General features: G+C 34.2%; 1 pseudogene; it reads right to left on the bottom strand.

The window, feature by feature from the left end:
* Positions 1-11446: 11446 nt before the first annotated feature.
* LOC122095095 lies at positions 11447-11543 on the bottom strand (annotated as a pseudogene).
* Positions 11544-17236: the final 5693 nt, after the last annotated feature.

Raw genomic sequence — 17236 nt, 5'->3', positions numbered from 1 at the left:
TGCTGAGTAAAAAGTGTAGTCTGATGCTGCTGGATGAATATTCGCTAGATGTCTGCTAATCAGTTGATGTATGCACTTGTTTAGATCGGCGGTTTCTATGTTGAGTTTTTGTCGAGTTGATCTATTTAGTGGGGATAGTGGTGTGTTAAAGTCCCCAACAATTAATTTCTTTGGATCTATGTGAGATTTAAAGTAGTATTTCTTGGATAAATTTTGGTGCACTATTGTTTGGCAAATATTTAGAATTTCAATATGCTCCTGTAGGAGAGATCCCTTAATTAGTGTATAGTAACCTTCTTTATCTCTTCTCAATAATTTTAATTTGAAGTCTTTTTATCTGATATTAGGATTGCAACTCATGCCTGTTCATAGGGTCCGTTTGCTTGGTAGATTTTGTTCCAGCCTTTCACTTTCAAAATGTGTTTTTTTGGGGGGGCAAGTTGTGATTCTTGAAGGTAGTAGATAGAACAAACTTGCATTTTAAACAAACTAGACAGTCTATGTCGCTTAATTGGAGAGTTACATCCATTAATATTGAGAGATAGGACTGAAAGTTATTTGGGTGTTCCTGCCATTTTATCCACCTTCTTGGGAGCTACACCTACTGGGTTCTTCCTATGGTACTTGGATTCGGTTTGCGTGTGGTTTCTTGGCCTTTATTGTGGTCTTGTTGGGTTTCTATGTGTAGGACATCTTTAAGTATCTTTTGTAGAGCTGATTTGGTGGAGATATATTGTTTGTTTTTCTTTACTATGGAAGATTTTTATTTTACCTTCAGTTATGAAGGAGAGTTTAGCTGGGTACACTATTCTTGGTTGATAGTTGTTTGTCTTTAGGGCATGGCATACATCATTCCAGGCTCTTCTTGCTTTGTCTCTGTTGAGAAATCTGAGGTGATTCTAATTGGTTTTCCTTTATAGGTGAGTGATCTTTTCTCCTTCACAGCTTTAAGGATCTTTTCCTTGGTCTGAATTGATCCTGTGTGGATTATAATGTGACGATGGGATGTCCTGTTCTTGTCTGGTCTATTTGGAATTCTAAAAGCTTCGTGTATCTGAATATGCCTATCTTCTTGCGTGTTGGGAAGTTCTCTGTTGGGATCCTGTTAAACAAATTTTCTAGACCATTAACTTCTGTCTCTATGTGCTCCTATACAGCCATTTCCCTCAGATAAGGCCTTCTGATAGTGTCTTCCAAGTGTTGAATAGATCTATCATATTTCTTGAATTTGTCTTTGATAGTTGTATGTTCTTTCTCTATAATGCCTAGGCTGTCTTCAATGCCGGAGATTCAATCTTCTGCATGGTCTAACCTACTGTCAAGACTTTCTACTTTATTTTTCATTTCTTTTCCTTCTAATTGATCAGCTTTTATGGCTTCAAATTCTTTGTTGGAGCTTTGTTTTAGATCTTGTATGAAATTCTTTACTTCCTTAATTTGGTGTTCAGTGTTTATTCCCAAAGCACTTAGTTGATGGGTTATGGTTTCCTTGGACTCCCATTCCTTCTATTGGGCTCCATTCAGCATTCCCTTTGTGGGCTCTCTGGCTCCTTTCAGGTGTCTGTTTATTGATTCCATGAATGCCTCTATTGATCGTTGTCTATGTTCATCCTGTTCTTGCAATTCTTGTATTACTCTTTGATTAGATTTCTCACGTTCATGCAACTTTTGTAGTTCTCTTTGACTGATATCAGCCTGCTCACACAATACTTTCATTTCTCTTTGAGTGTTCCCATCTTGCTCACACAATTCCAGTATCAATCTTTGAGTAGATTCCTCAAGCCCATGAGCTTCCTGTTTTGATCTTTGGTTTGTCTCCTCTCTCTCCCTATCACGCTCACACTGAGTCCATTGCAGGGTTTCAATCTTTTCATTCACCATGTTTACAGGAGGGTTTGTAGAGATTTTTGGGAACTCTCCTCTGGATTATTCATTATCTGTTCTGTCACCTGATTATTTGAGTGGGCATTGAGATACCCGGACTTGCCATTTTCCTTGTGTTTTTCTTGCTTGTTCTTCCCCTTTGGGATGAAAGTAATGCCAGTTTTGTGCTAGAACACCATTTTAAGGCAAGCATCAACCAAAGTCCTGTAATTGCATAGACAAAAGTCTGCAGATACAATCTAGTTCAAGAGATAAAGTCTATTCAACATTAAACAACTATGTATTAATGGGCTAAGAATAGCAAAGAAGAATTTGACAAACCAGAAATTATTTTGTTTAGGGAGAAAGGTGGGGAAAAATAGGTTTAGAGGGATGTGGAAAGGTAAAAGGAGAGTGAAATTAACCAAGTCCTAATCTCACAGAGGGAAATGGATTGGAAAGAATGATAGGAAAGAGAGAAAAAAATAAAAAAAAGACAAAAAAATGAAAAGACAAATATTTAAATGTAAAAAGTGAAACTCTTAAAAGTAATGAAAATTTAAAGAAGTAATATTGAGAGATGAACGGGGATAGGATGATAGGAAGGGAGGGATAGAAAGGAGACCTGAAAAACTAAAAAATAAAAATACTTCCAATATTGTATAGGTGTAAATAAATAATACTGCTTTTAAGGAATTTAATCCTAACAGGTATTGAATTGAGTAATACATTTTTAGATTAAATATGTACACAATGGGGGATAAAGTCTTATAATCAATGACAGGTATATATGAGGATGAGCAGAACAACAAATAATTCAAGCAGATCAGCACGGGAGTTTTTACCTTCTCCGTTTCCAACCTGGGCCGGTTCACCCCTCCTTAGGCAACCTGGTGTTCCCCCGCTCCCATGAGGTCACCATATTGATGCCAAACTTAGTGCGGACACCCAATCGGCATAGCGCACTGCAGCCCAGAACTCCTGGACTCAAGCTTTCCTCCGGGCTCAGCCTTCTGAGTAGCTGGGATTACAGGTGCGCACCACCACGCCCGGCAAATAATTCATGCAAAAACAACAAAAGATGACAAAGTAAAAAGAATGACAAAGAAGGAACAAAAAAGACCAAAACGTCAGTAGATACTTTTTTAAAAAAAACCACACACACACATTTTCACCTAAAATAACAGTTATAAGAGTAAGAAAAAAAAGATTAAAGAAACAAAAGGCAAAATTAGGAACAACTTAACACATACATTCAAAAGAAACAAAACAACCGAAGAGAACAAAAATTAACTCAGTACTCAAGAACCTGCAGGAAATGCAAAGATTTTTTTTAAAAAAATTGCTATGATAAGCTTCTGAAAATCCTGACTACATGGAAGTCTACAGTTGTGAGGATAGTGGTTAAAGCTCAGACTGGTCAGAATGATCTGTTCACAATGCCGGGCACCCATTATTCTAAATTCCAGGAAGAATAACAGGAAGTAGACTGAGCCCACGATCATACACAAGTAGAAAGCGAGATTCTATCTGAAAGTTAATCAGGATAATTTAGGGTTCGGGGCATGCCAAAGTGGTAAGAACATCCATTTACAAGACACAAGACACTCAATTCAAATTCTAATATTATGGGTATTAAAGAAAAAAAGCTATGACTTTAAATAATGGGAATAATTGCAAGATTTGAATATTTGAGTGGAGAAAAATCCGTGAGAGAGAGTTTACCCATGTTGCAATGTTTTCTACTTAAGTGATAATATTATGTGGTACTCCAGACATAACAGAGTTACCTTGCAAATGAGCATGGATGTGCATTTGGGTGAAGGAAATGCTCTTCACAAGTGTAAATTAAATACTTTTTTGGGGTAGATTTTAGTTCTTGAACTAAGAGCCTGGGTGATATCTCTGAGTCTTTTCTCTCAAGGCTATCACTCTACTACTTTGAGCCACAGTTCCAATTCTGATTTTCTGTTGGTTGTTTGGAGATAAGAGGTTCATGGACTTTCCTGCCCAGGATAGCTTCAAACCATGATCGTCAGATCTCAGCCTCCTGATTAGCCAGGATTCCATACCTGAGCCGTCCATGTTTTTAATAATTTAGTAAATTCTACAGTTACAGAAGTTATAATTTATCATTATAACTTTTATATGTGTGTATATTTATATCAATGCATACATATAGAAATATTTTAACATATTTTTGTATCTACAGTACATTTATGAAATCATCCTTCATTATAAAATAACATGGAAACAAGTTTAATGAGGAGCAAAGCAAAGGGAATTGTCACGTTTCTTGTTGTTGAATGAAATATGAATTGTGAGAATCAGTTTCAGAAAACAATTTAACCAAATGGATAATGGCTTTAATTCCAATCCCTTTATTTGCCCATATTGTACATGCTCACACATGAGTGTCAAAGTCAAACCACATTTTTTTGCCTTTGTATTTAAATCACATGTTATAATTTAGTGGATAGGTGAAGTAATGAAATAAAGATTAAAATAATAGTAAGTGAGGTTATGAGTTAGAGCTGAAAATTATTTTAAATATGATAATAGCTAATTAATTCCATATCTCTTACTTTTACTCTATTATCATATCCCTCATTCCCACATTAGGAAAGTACATAGAAGGTTCTTACTAAATCATGTGTAAAATTATGAAAAAAATGTATTAAAAGAATATGGGCACATCAGGGCTGTGAAAGTGGCTCAGTAGTAGAGCTCTTGCCTTGCATGCATTAGGCCCTGGGTTTGATTCCTCAGCACCACATAAGCAAAAAGAAGAAACTGGAAGTGGCTCTGTAGTTCCAGTGGTAGATCATTAGCCTTGAGTAGAAAAGCTGAGGTACAGAGCCCAGGCCCAGAGTTCAGGCCCCTTGACCGGACAAAAAAAAAAAACAACGAAGAATATGGGCACAGTGCGGTTTTAGCTGATTGAGAACTGTAGGGGGTAGTGTGTTTTTGAAGTCTTGAAAAACATTGTGATGGAGATGATGGAAGGGATGTGCTTATTCTGGAAAATTGGCTAGAGGATTGCTCCCAGGAAAATAGTGGTGAATTCTTCCAAAAGTTTACAGTAAAATCACTCTCACAATCATGTTCTCTACTGCACTATTAACCATAGAGAACTTATGGAAACAGCTCAGAAACCCTTTAGCGGAGGGATAGTTGGAGAAAGTGTTGCACATATACACAATTGGATTTCACCCATCCATTATAAAGACTTTTACAGCAGTTGCAAAGAAATGGATAGATCTAAAATTATTTTAAATAAACGAGGTCAGAGCCAGACACACAAAGGACGCTTATTTGGAAGCCAGAATTTTATGCAAGTTAAACAACAATATTAATCAAAGCATGATATTTGCAGAGGAGTATTTGAAAGGTGTAATTTCTTATAAAATTGAACTTTTAATGCAACAAAATGAATACCAGGAAAATATCACTTGGAAAATGTGAGGGGAAGTCAAAGGGAAGGAATAAAGTGACTTCTGAAAGTAGAGAGTGAAGCCATAATATACAATGCAGATAGTATGAAACTAGAAAAAATGAAAGTGGGGTGAGGTTTGGAAGGATGTGAGAAAGTTATGTAAAGATCCATTGTTCTTATAAACTGATTCGTTGAATGGAAAACCTTTCGTACAACTATTTAATAAAAATATAATTAAAAACAATGGAGACATCTGATCTTAAACCATGAGTCAATATGATAATTTCCTTCTCAGAAAATTTCTTTGCAGGTATTATCCTCATAATGACAAAAATGTGAACAACCCAATGAATGTCAATACATCTCTTTGCATATCCTAAATAGACACAATATAAAAATCACAGTAAAAATATTAGGATATATCACATGATAAAATAACAGGTACAAAGTATCAAACTCTGATTGTTTTTCCAAGTACTTTACTTTTGGTATCTAATTTAATCCTTACAATAATCCCATAAAGTGGAACTACTTCTATTTTTAATTCTAAGTTGATGATATTTAAGTCTTCAGAGTTGGAATTACTAGTACAACATTGCACACATAGTAAGTGTTAGCCTGCGGTCCATTCCCACCATATCAAATAACCTCATTCTATTTTATAACTAAATAACAGAACTCAGGCTACTAATTCTAGGAAAATTTCCCAAAATTATTGTGCGCACACTAATAATATTTCACATTATCTTTCTTAGAAAATAGGTAATTAAGCCGGACACCAATGGCTCATAACTATAATGCTAGCTACTCAGGAGGCTGAGATCTGAGGATTGAGGTTCAAAGCCGGCTCGGGCAGGACAGACTGTGAGACTCTTATCTCTAATAAACCACTAGTAAGCTGGAAGTGGCACTGTGGTCCAAGTGGTAGAGTGCTCGCCTTGAGTGGAAGAGTGCAGGGACAGTACCCAAGCCGAGAGTTCAAGCCCCATGACCAACAACAACAAAAAAGAAAATAAGTAACTGTAATACGAAAATTCCAAGTTCATATCAATTTATACCTCTCTGGTGAAAGGAACTGCTAAACTATAACATTCTTGGTTTCTAGCTCAAAATAGTAGAAATCATATTTTATTCCTTCACTCAACACTGTACTGCCTGGGGACCCCATCTCTTACCCCATTCTTACTGAAAGAATGACCTGCCCAATTCCTGATGAAAACAGACTGCAGGTCTTTTGGAGCAATCATTTCCACATTGTAGCTCACCTAAATTGTTTACCATTAGAAGTATTTTCATTGTTTTTTATACCCAACATTTTGAGAGAAATGTACTACTTTAAAATGTTATTAAAATAAGACTGATATAAAAATCACTTTTGACCCCAGATAAATATTTTACCCTTCATATACCCAAAAATGCAGTCTGACCTATCATTAATGTTAGGAACGAGAGGGTAAAAATCATAGACACCAAGACCTAAGTATGAATTTAAGACTCTCCAACTTGTGAATACAATTGGTTTAAAAAGACATCAATACTACTGCATTTTTTAATTCCCTATGATCATAATAATGATTCCCTATGATAATGATAATGATAATGATAAACTATTAACACTTAAAAATAACTCATTTTCTTGGGAGTAGGACACAAATCACAAGGTTAATCCTAATCATTTTAAAAGAACATTATTTATACTAAAAGTTCACTCATAACTAAAGAGAGTATAAAACTAACTGAAGTACAGAGACACAAAGGAAATAATTTAAGTGCATCATGTACATTCAATGGACTGTTAATAGAAAACAAAGTTATACTAATAATTAGCTTACCCAATTCACTTACATTCTTTTATTCTATTCCATTTACTTTCATAAAAACTGGGTTTTCATAAAATGATGCATAAAAAAGCCTATATACCCACTTACATTTACAGATCTTAACAATTTTTATTTCAGAAATTTTATCTCTATAGTCAATGAACTGATATAAAACTAAAATATTCAATGGATTTTCAGAAATTGCAAGACTTGCTCTGGGATGTTATGTAAGCCTTATTTGTTAAAATTGCCATAGTTACTCCCACAAAAGAGCCATTAGTAAAGATCCCTGTGCATGTACAAAATACTTTCAAATACGTCCACAATCTGGACATGACACATGCTTTTTGTTTGTTCATTTTTGAAAGGAATATCTAATAAGCATATCCACAATACTTACTTTCAATCAATAAGATGGGATATTCAAACGTAATATGGGTTTGATTATCTCTTAGTGAGAATAGATATGATCTTGCAAAGAAAGTGATTTTCAACAGAAATCCGGAAAGAGTTTATCCAATTTGTGTTTTACAGGAATAACCAGAGAGTAATATCTGTTTGGTAAAGTCGGTCCAAATCATTCCAAGAGTGTATCTTAAAAGTATAACAAATTTAAGCCGGGCGCTGGTGGCTCACGCCTGTAATCCTAGCTACTCAGGAGGCTGAGATCTGAGGATCGCGGTTCAAAGCCAGCCCCGGCAGGAGAGACCGTGAGACTCCTATCTCCAATAAACCACCAGAAAACCGGAAGTGGCGCTGTAGCTCAAGTGGTAGAGCGCTAGCCTTGAGCTGAAGAGCTGAAGGACAGCGCCCAGACCCAGATTTCAAGCCCCATGGCCGACCAAAAAAAAAAAAAAAAGTATAACCAATTTAAGAGGTCAAATATATATTTTGTACTGAAAATGATTTTACAGCAATAACTTACTACCTAATTATGTCTGTATCTTCTTACCTAACATACAATAAGAGCTGAAAGCAGTCTCTTTATCTAACTTAATGTTGTAAATGCTTTGATTATGATGACGTTATTATTAGACAAATAATATGTACAGACCAGTGGTTCCACTGAAATGACATGACAGAAGACTGATAAATAAAAACATTGCAACACAGTTAGCTCTTTTCAGCCTCACCCTGTCCACATTGGCAAGCAACATTGCAACAGCACACGCACACATATACACATACACACATGCTCACACATGTATACACACATATACATGCATGCTAAATTCAGGGTTTATTGTACAAAAAAGTTCAAATAAAATATTAGTGATTAGGACAAATGATAATATGCCTTATTGCAAAATAATACATAAACCATCACCACACATGTTACATTTTATCTGCCTCTCCACATGTGACCACTTAATTTATTTTTAATTAATTAATTGCCTCATTAATTAATTCGTTTGTTTGGTGCAAATACTAGGGCTTGAACTCAGGACCTGGCTTTGTCCCAGTATTTATTTTTTGTTTCAGTTTTCTCAAGGCTAGCATTTTATTGCTTGTACCACAGCTTCATTTCTAGCTTTTGCTGGTTACCTTCAAATCAGAATCTAATGGACTTTTTATTCCTTGGTCTGCTTTCAAACCACAATCCTCACATTTAATCTTTCTGATTTATTACTACTAAAGACATAAGCCATGAGTGTGGCTTCTACCTTTTCCTCTATAGGTATCTAATGCACATATTTAGATATTAATTTAAAAATGAGAGTATAGAAGCAAGGTGTACAGTGATGATACTGTCCTGTCAGAAATACAAGTTAGTAATGTAAATTTATTCTTAAGACCATACACAAAAAATACCATGATATAGTGTAAGAGAACTCACTATTGAACATATGAGCGTTAAGAGTTTTCTAATAGATCCATTATATATTGGTACCCAACATTAGAAAAATACATGAGGCATTGGTAAAATAGAAGTCCTTTGCATGACTACATACATTCCTTGTTTTTTAAAAAGACATTTGCTTTCATCTAAAAAGTAGGCCTGTCTATCGTCTTCATGTGATATTGATGATTGAAAGTGAGGAGGTCAAAATGTATTGGTAGTCCTTAACTATCAATTCACATTTTTTTCTTGGAGAATATAATGATCAAATCAGTAGTTCAGAATCAGCAAGCAATAGTTCAGAATCATGCTTCCAGTGCAAGTGAATCATGAGTAAGAAATCCTCAATGCCTGTTTCCACAAAGTTTTGTCACAGATACCATCTCCCTGCCTTCTCTAGCTGCTTTACTACCCTCCTATTCCTTCATTGTACAGGAAAAGCATGATTCAACTGATTTCAGTCAGATCTGTTACTAGAATTATCAAGGATTTAGTTGATTTTCTGTAATTTGATCAAAGTTATGTCTCTTTATGTAGGCTACTAAAAATGTATTTACTAATTTCAAGTAATTCTATTTCCATCTTTTTTAAAAAATAAAATTTTGTTTGCTCTATAAATTGATCAGAGGCATAGATTTTGTGGCTAGCTAGGTCACTGCACATCTGTCTCTCTCTTTCTCCCTTTCTTGGTTCTCATGGATAATATGATTGCTCCATAATTATCCTAATTTATTTTGCTTTTATATTTTTGGTTGCATCATTTCACTTTTTGCTTTGCCATTTCCCAAATCATTTATATAGAAGGCATTAGATCCTATTTTCTCATTCCTAGAATAATTTGCACATGAAGACATCACTGGTCCTCATTTTCAGTGTGTATGTTTGAATACGGAGGAACATCTTTCCTCTGCTCTCCATAAATTCCCTACTCTCCAGTTAGAATAATTTCGAATAGTAAAATTGGAAAAACAGAAAACAAATAATGGTGAATAAACAGATGCAGAAAATTCACCGAATATTTCTGACCAGTTCAAACAATATGAACTATTAGGGAAATACATGGACACCTCATTCCCACTGGCACTCAAAGTCTCTGGTTAGACAATTCTTAGGAATATGAGGAACAACATGAAAAAGTAAGGAATGGTATCAACTGCAAGAAAAAAATGGAGAAGGATCCAAGCAATTTTCTTCATTGGGCTGCCAAAAATATTCAGTTTACTACAGTGCGGAGACTTCTTTCCCAAAAGGCCACTCATGTGAATAGTAGGGATGACGATGTGTATACCCCTCTTCATCGAGAAGCCTACAGTGGACACTTAGGCATTGTCAGTGAGTTGGTGTCTCAAGAGGCACATGCAATAACTGTAGATGACTGGGCATCCCTGCATAGTGCATATACGTGGAATAATATCAGAGTGGCTTCTTTCCTACTTCCTCATGATACAGATACCAATGCCCAAACTAAAGGCCTCTTGACACCCTCACATCTTGCTGCTGAGAATTGAGATAGCAAATATACACTTGATCTCCTTCTTTTGAACCATTATATAAAACCAGGCCTGAAGAACAACATAGAAGAAACTGCATTTGATATTGCCAAAAGGATAAGTATGTGTCATTACCTCTATGAAGTTGTGGAAGGCTGCACAAATTGTTCACCTAAGTCCTAAGAGCAATATCTTTTTTTATTTTTTGGTCGGTCATGGGGCTTGAACTCTGGGCCTGGGAGCTATCCCTGTGCTTTTCAGCTCAAGATGAGTGCTCTACCACTTGAGCCAGAGCTCTACTTCCAGTTTTCTAGTGGATTATTGGAGATAAGAGTACCACAGACTTTCCTTCCCAGGCTGGCTTTGAACCGTGATCCTCGGATCTCAGCCTCCTGTGTAGCTAGGGTTTATAGGCATGAGCCACCAGTGCCTGGCAACACCAATATTTTACTGTAAAAATTCATGGATTCCGCAGAATTCTTCCAAGTGAATTGCCTGCATTGGATGTCAAAATGTATTCAATAGTTTTTGTATACATGTACAATGATTTCTTCGGGGTTTGTGATTTTTTAGTTGTACAGAAGATAAAATATTTCTGGTGCTTGCATGAAAATGTATATTTTAAAATATTCTATATTCTATTTTTGCATAATGTTCATAATTTATTTTATTTTCTCCTAGATATACTTTGAATACTACATTATTTTATAATATATAGGTTCATTAACATGTCCTTTCCGATTGAATTTCATATAGAAACAGTTTTATTCCTTTTTTTTCTAGGTCTTAATATTATTTTTCTTTGGGATAAAATGACAATGTTGTCTAATTTGAAAATTTTTGTAAAGTTTATATTATGTAAACGCCTATCTGAGGTGAGGATTTAATACACTGATGTCAAACTAAATTTAATTATATGAATTGTGTGTATTTTTATACTTGTAATTTTGTAATCAACTTTTTAATAACTGTTTTCATTTCTTGCATCTGAAGAATGAAAAATATGGAATGCTTCTCAAATTTTCATATTATCCTTGTGCAAGTGCCATGTTAATATCTGTATTGTAATTTGAGTATACATGCTGCTGAAGCATGTAGTATCCTCTAAATTATGTAGTCAATGAAGCAATCTTTATACAGGCTTATACCTATGGGTGCCTACTTGTAACAAGGAAACCTTATTGTTCCTAACAATGCTATCGATCTTATTTCCCTTAAATTCTGTGAATAGTGGAAAAAATTATATTGAACAGTTGATTACTCACATTTGCAAATTTTTTTGTGAATGACTATCTTAAGTCTTTTGATTTGGAATTTGATCATACTCTCAATTATTTATAGATAGGTCCAAAAGTGATGGCTTTTTCAAGTATTTATTTATCCAACTGAATTAGCTTTGTGGACCTAATGGATTCAAAGTAAGCATTGCTTGAGAGCTACTTCTAAACTTCTTCAGCTGACATTTTCCCAAATGAGGTGTTACTGGCACAAATGTCTACCTGAGCCTTTACCCTTTTTCCATATGGGAACAGACAAACCAGAACATCTTACCCTGACAGCATAGATTGTCTTACTGGAACAAAACTAATCTTGGTTACAAGGGATCATAGAGAGATGAACAGTTCAAACAGAACTGTTCAGACTAGAAGGTATTTTATCAAAATATAATTGTTTATTATACCTTCCATTTCAAAAGTAGCTAAAGCCAAGAAGGTGAAAAAATTGTTGGGATGCATGATTACTTAATGTCCTGGCCTGTCTACCATCCAACCAGGCAGGAACTTACACTACTGCCTTTTTATCACCAAATATTTTCAGAAGTCCATATATTTCTCCTCATTATTAGGCATTAAATTGATAATGTTTTAATCACAGTGTTTCCTATTGCCTCCATGCTGTAAATCTACAAATGGTAAAGTTTTAGGTCTAACTCTATCAAACACTGAGGTAGAGATAATGGAATAATACTTTAAAACAAAGTTGCCTTTGATACAGTAACTACAACAGAACAATGCAAAACATGTGTCTTTTAATTATATTATATATAGTTATATATTTTTTATTTATATGTGCTGATTTTATATTTCACACAGTGAAACTTACTGGAATTAGTTGATAATTGGACAAATAAATTGATACTTATTTATTCCAATAAATAGAGTTGGCATATAAATAATTAGGTTTAAAATATATATTAAACTATAAAAAGTATCAATGCAATGATTTTAGTATAAACTTGTGATACATTGTAACTGTTCTTGGTCTTCTGAATCCACATGGTAAAAAACAATGTTTTCCTCTAATCTATAATGGATTTTACTCTGCTGCTCTGTTTACTCTTTTAACTCTCTTGTCCCAGGCTGTTTTTCTCCATATTTCTGAAGCATTCCTACTGATTACGCCCAAATTTTGCTAAGATGTCTAAAAAATATTATTCTTCTGCAGTAACCACGGGTCCTAGGATCCCAGGTCCCAGTTGCCTGCATCATCAGATAATAGGGGCAAGACTTCCCCCCAAGGCCCATGCAACATGTCAAAACAAAGTAATTGAATACCCATCTCAATTTCTCATTTCCTACATTTCAGGGCCACAATTCCTTGAGATGCAGGAATTAGCAGTAAGCAATTGTGAAATGCAAGGCAATTTAAAATGAAGGATGAGATCACAAAATTTGAGAGAAAGTACTGTAATTCAAACATTCAACTTACAGATGATCAGCCCATATGAGTGAACAATTTCACAAAATGTCATAAGATTATTTTTAATACCCCACGCCTATGATTAATGAAAGATTTTATTCCAACATAAATTGGCCAAAAAATAGTTCCTGGAAGGATTGATCCATAGTTGATCTACCAAAGCCCAGAAAACTTGACTTAGAGGTCAAATGTAATTCAGAAAAAACATTTGAAGCACTAAGAAGTGCTTCAAAACACTGGGACTTCAGTACAACATGGTTCTGTGGTATAAAAATGTCACTCTCAAACCAATGATAATCTACATTGAATCTCCTAAAAGTGTATTCCTTTTCAAATAAACTTTTCAAAATCACATTCGCCAAAATAACATTTGACAAGTTGATGATACTTAGTGACATTACAAGCTTTTCAAGTGTAGGGAGCAAGTTACAATAGAGTTGAAATATTTACACAACACTAATGCAAAACACGTTAAACCTTTCATTAAAGTGTAGAAATAGTACCACCCACAATTTGTGTTTTTCAGTAAGGGCCTTCCAGAAATGTGATAAATAGATCAGCCTCCTAAATTTCAAACCCAAACATTAGCTAATAAATTACATCATTTAATAAGTTACATTTTAAAAAGTCACAAATAGTTGCCTTATCATATGTTATTTTATGTTTTCCCTCTGTCTAACATAGTAAGAAATATGACTTTAAGTCTTGAATATCGGTACTTTTCAGAGATATGACAAACTTAATATCTGTCTTCTATTTCTATCATATTCCTCTCTAGGAATAAATTATATTTTCTTCGTTTTCCAAAACTTATAGGTAGTAGAAAATATTATTCCATGTAAAATAAAAGAATCTCACCATTGTACAAAGCCATTTATAAAAATTCGTAGTTAGGAATATGTTCTAAGCCATTTTTAACTTCCTTTTTGACTAAAGATTAATCTTTTAAATGAATGAGAATAAAATCATGTTTAGGTGCTTCACGTCTCCAGTCTTGCAAATTGTTGCTGCAGATGAATCAATTATGGAAATATAAGCTGACATCAGTTCAAGAATATGCAGGATTGAAAGTCCATGGAATGTATATAAACCTTTCAAAGTATTAATACACAGTTTAACAGAATGACAATCAGGAAGTTCAAACCAGAGAGGAATTATAGAAAAGACATAGAATGAATGAATAATGAACAAGTGGCAAGTACAGTTAGAATACTCAATGTGCACATATGATAAAGGAAGTGGTAAATTGGAAATAAATCTTGGAGAACGGGTTGGTGAGGAATGATGGAAAGAGTGACTCTAATCTAGGAGCATTAGACAATTAGTTGGATATATTTAATTGTAACACAATTGCACAACCTTTTAAAATTCAGTTAAAAAACACAACAAGAAACAAAAGCACACAAAAATTACAACCTAACAACAATCTCTAGAGAATATGAATATGACATCTCAAAATTTTAATCAGTTAAAGCAGGGCAGTATTGGGAAAAGCAAACAAAGCTGTTCAAAATGGGAAGTTTGGGATAGGGGAGAAATTTGAACAGAATTAAATAGATTATCTAAGGTTATAAATCACCTACATCTGCTGCAAATAGTATCTTTCTTCTACGAGTTTTCTGTCTAAACTGGATAATACAATCCTGAGACACACTTGGTAGCTTGTGAGGATAGAATAGAAGGAACAAGATCAAGAACCCATTACTCCACTGGAGAGAAAACAATCCTCTATATTTTCTCTAATATCTCTTCACTACTCTTTCTTCATATTTTAAGTCAATTGATTTTGAATTATATTTTTCCTTCTTTCTTCTGGCAAAGTAATTGTTAGTCAAAGTAATTCATTAAATATTATTTGCCCTTTGCTTCTTTCATGCTGTTTAATTGGCCAAGTGAGTCCATTAAACTTCCCTCTTGCATTTGGTTGCCATGAAACAACATCTATGTTAATGAGGAGAAATCTAATGTAAAACAATGTCTCCAAAAAACTGTCCAAGAAGCTGTGATCACAAATGTTTGGCTATATTTTTTCTTTGACCTTGAAAGACTTCTTGTGTCTAAAGTCAAAATTAAGTACTCCATCACTTGTTGGTTCAATCAGAATTGTCTAACCTCAAAGATATATTTTGCTAACAAGATGTTTAGAGGAAACCAAAAAATACTGCACTTTTATCTTCTCTGTTAAGATTTTCCTTAGATACCATATCAGGAACCCTGAAGTTATTCCATGCAAAATTATTTCTATAGATTATTTTTCTCTTGGTCTTGGATTTCTTCACCAAGATGTATGGAGGAGAATAGAGTTAAATCACCCATACCTTGGAAGACATTGTCTGTTACAAAAGGACAATGCTTCTGTGTCCTACTTCTATGTCCTCCTCTTAGCTCTTGCCGGAGTTCCAATTAATCACAGCTTCTTGGCTTCAGGTCTAGTGAACCTGAAGGACTATATGGGCTCCACCACTGCTACATCTTCATTATTTCTCTTTTAAAACTCTTTAAGTTGCCTCATTTGGATGTGGAATTTATTTTCATGTCTTCATTCAATCAGTTCTGCATTGTAGTGAGCCAAATGGGCTCTGTAAAATCACTTTAGGGAGTAAAAATACTAAGACAATTTATATAAAAAAGTTTTGGCCTCCCTTCACTGCTGAAGACAATACAGTTAGCTAAGGCTTCTAAGAAAACTTTTTTTAATTAATATTTCCATTTGCTCAATTCTTTCCTGAACTTTTTGGCATATGTAATAACTGAAGTCTTCACTATCTGATATTAATAAGGATATTATTTTTTGTGAGTCACTTAGAAATGTGAAATCATTGGTTTGAAGTATACAATCAGATTTTTTTCTGTGTTTCACTGCTTTACGTCCAAAGACATGGTGGAAAGTGTTATGAAAAGAAATGTGTAATCCCAACACCTTCTTCCATTGTGAAGGGCACTTTCTCCCTAAATATTTTGACTCAAATTATCTTTTTCAGAGAATAACTGCTTGGAAATTAAAGGTAAATTCAAAAATTTTGAAGCCTCATTTTTTTAAGAACTTTGAATATAAATTGCAATACAACCTTGTTTCAAACGGTGAGAATATAGTTCCTGGGTAAAGACCATTCCAAGGGAACCTACAGGATTTACAGCAAGGTTTCTGAGGTCAGATTGTTTAGTGTGAAAAGAGCCATCTTCATCCACATTGCTCCCTCTCTACTAAATTTCCTTGGATTTCTTTGCATTTTAAATTTTCTTAATATGCTAAGTTGTTAAAATTTTGAACAATTAAAATTTACCTGTCATAACTTTAAAAGTCTTGAAAATCCTTTACCAGAACCATGAATTCATCAATTTTAATTCCACCATTACCATCAAAAAGTTAACATGCTGTTTCATGATATAGTATCCATGCAGCTATTATTTTCCAGTGGCTTTATTATGCGTATATATAAACATATTAGCTGATGCTAAGCAAAATGAATTCAAATATATGGAACTAGATTTTTTTCATTTGTGGTTGTTGTTTTTGATGAACTATGTGATTTCTGATTTCTTTGGGATTTTCCCCTATGATTTATCCCTGCTGTATTTCATTTTGTATTGTGTATATATTTACCTTAATTAGCAAAGGGAAGAGGAAAAGCATAATGGTGAGACAAAGGACAAAAGGAAAACCAATGCAATAGCAATACTCACAAGACAATATGTTGGAAACGTACATTACAACTTGTGAGGGGTGAAGGGGTGAAGGAAAACTGTGAGAAAAATGAGGGAGTGTTAACAAGTTTGTAAAGTTATGATTTAATTCCGTGCAATTACTGTAACACCACTGTACATCACTTTGATAATAAAATTGAAAAAAATAAGCTGCGTAAAATATACTTTCACTGTATTGGCACAGTAAATAATATTCTTTATGTAGTAATATTTTAAAAATCAATAATATTTGGCATCTAATTTGAATTAATTACCCCTTCTTTATCAGCGGGTCATCAACTTGAATGTTATCCAACTAGAAAATATTTTCACAATATAATTGCCAAATTTTTCAAAAAAGAATAAATTTAGTACTTTCTCATTCTAAAACAGAAAACAGTTT

Source organism: Dipodomys spectabilis, unplaced genomic scaffold, assembly GCF_019054845.1.
Source record: "Dipodomys spectabilis isolate Male_0828 unplaced genomic scaffold, ASM1905484v1 ptg000334l, whole genome shotgun sequence".
NCBI lineage: Eukaryota > Metazoa > Chordata > Mammalia > Rodentia > Heteromyidae > Dipodomys > Dipodomys spectabilis.
Note: the sequence above shows the minus strand (reverse complement) of the source record. Positions and strands in the feature narration are given on the sequence as shown.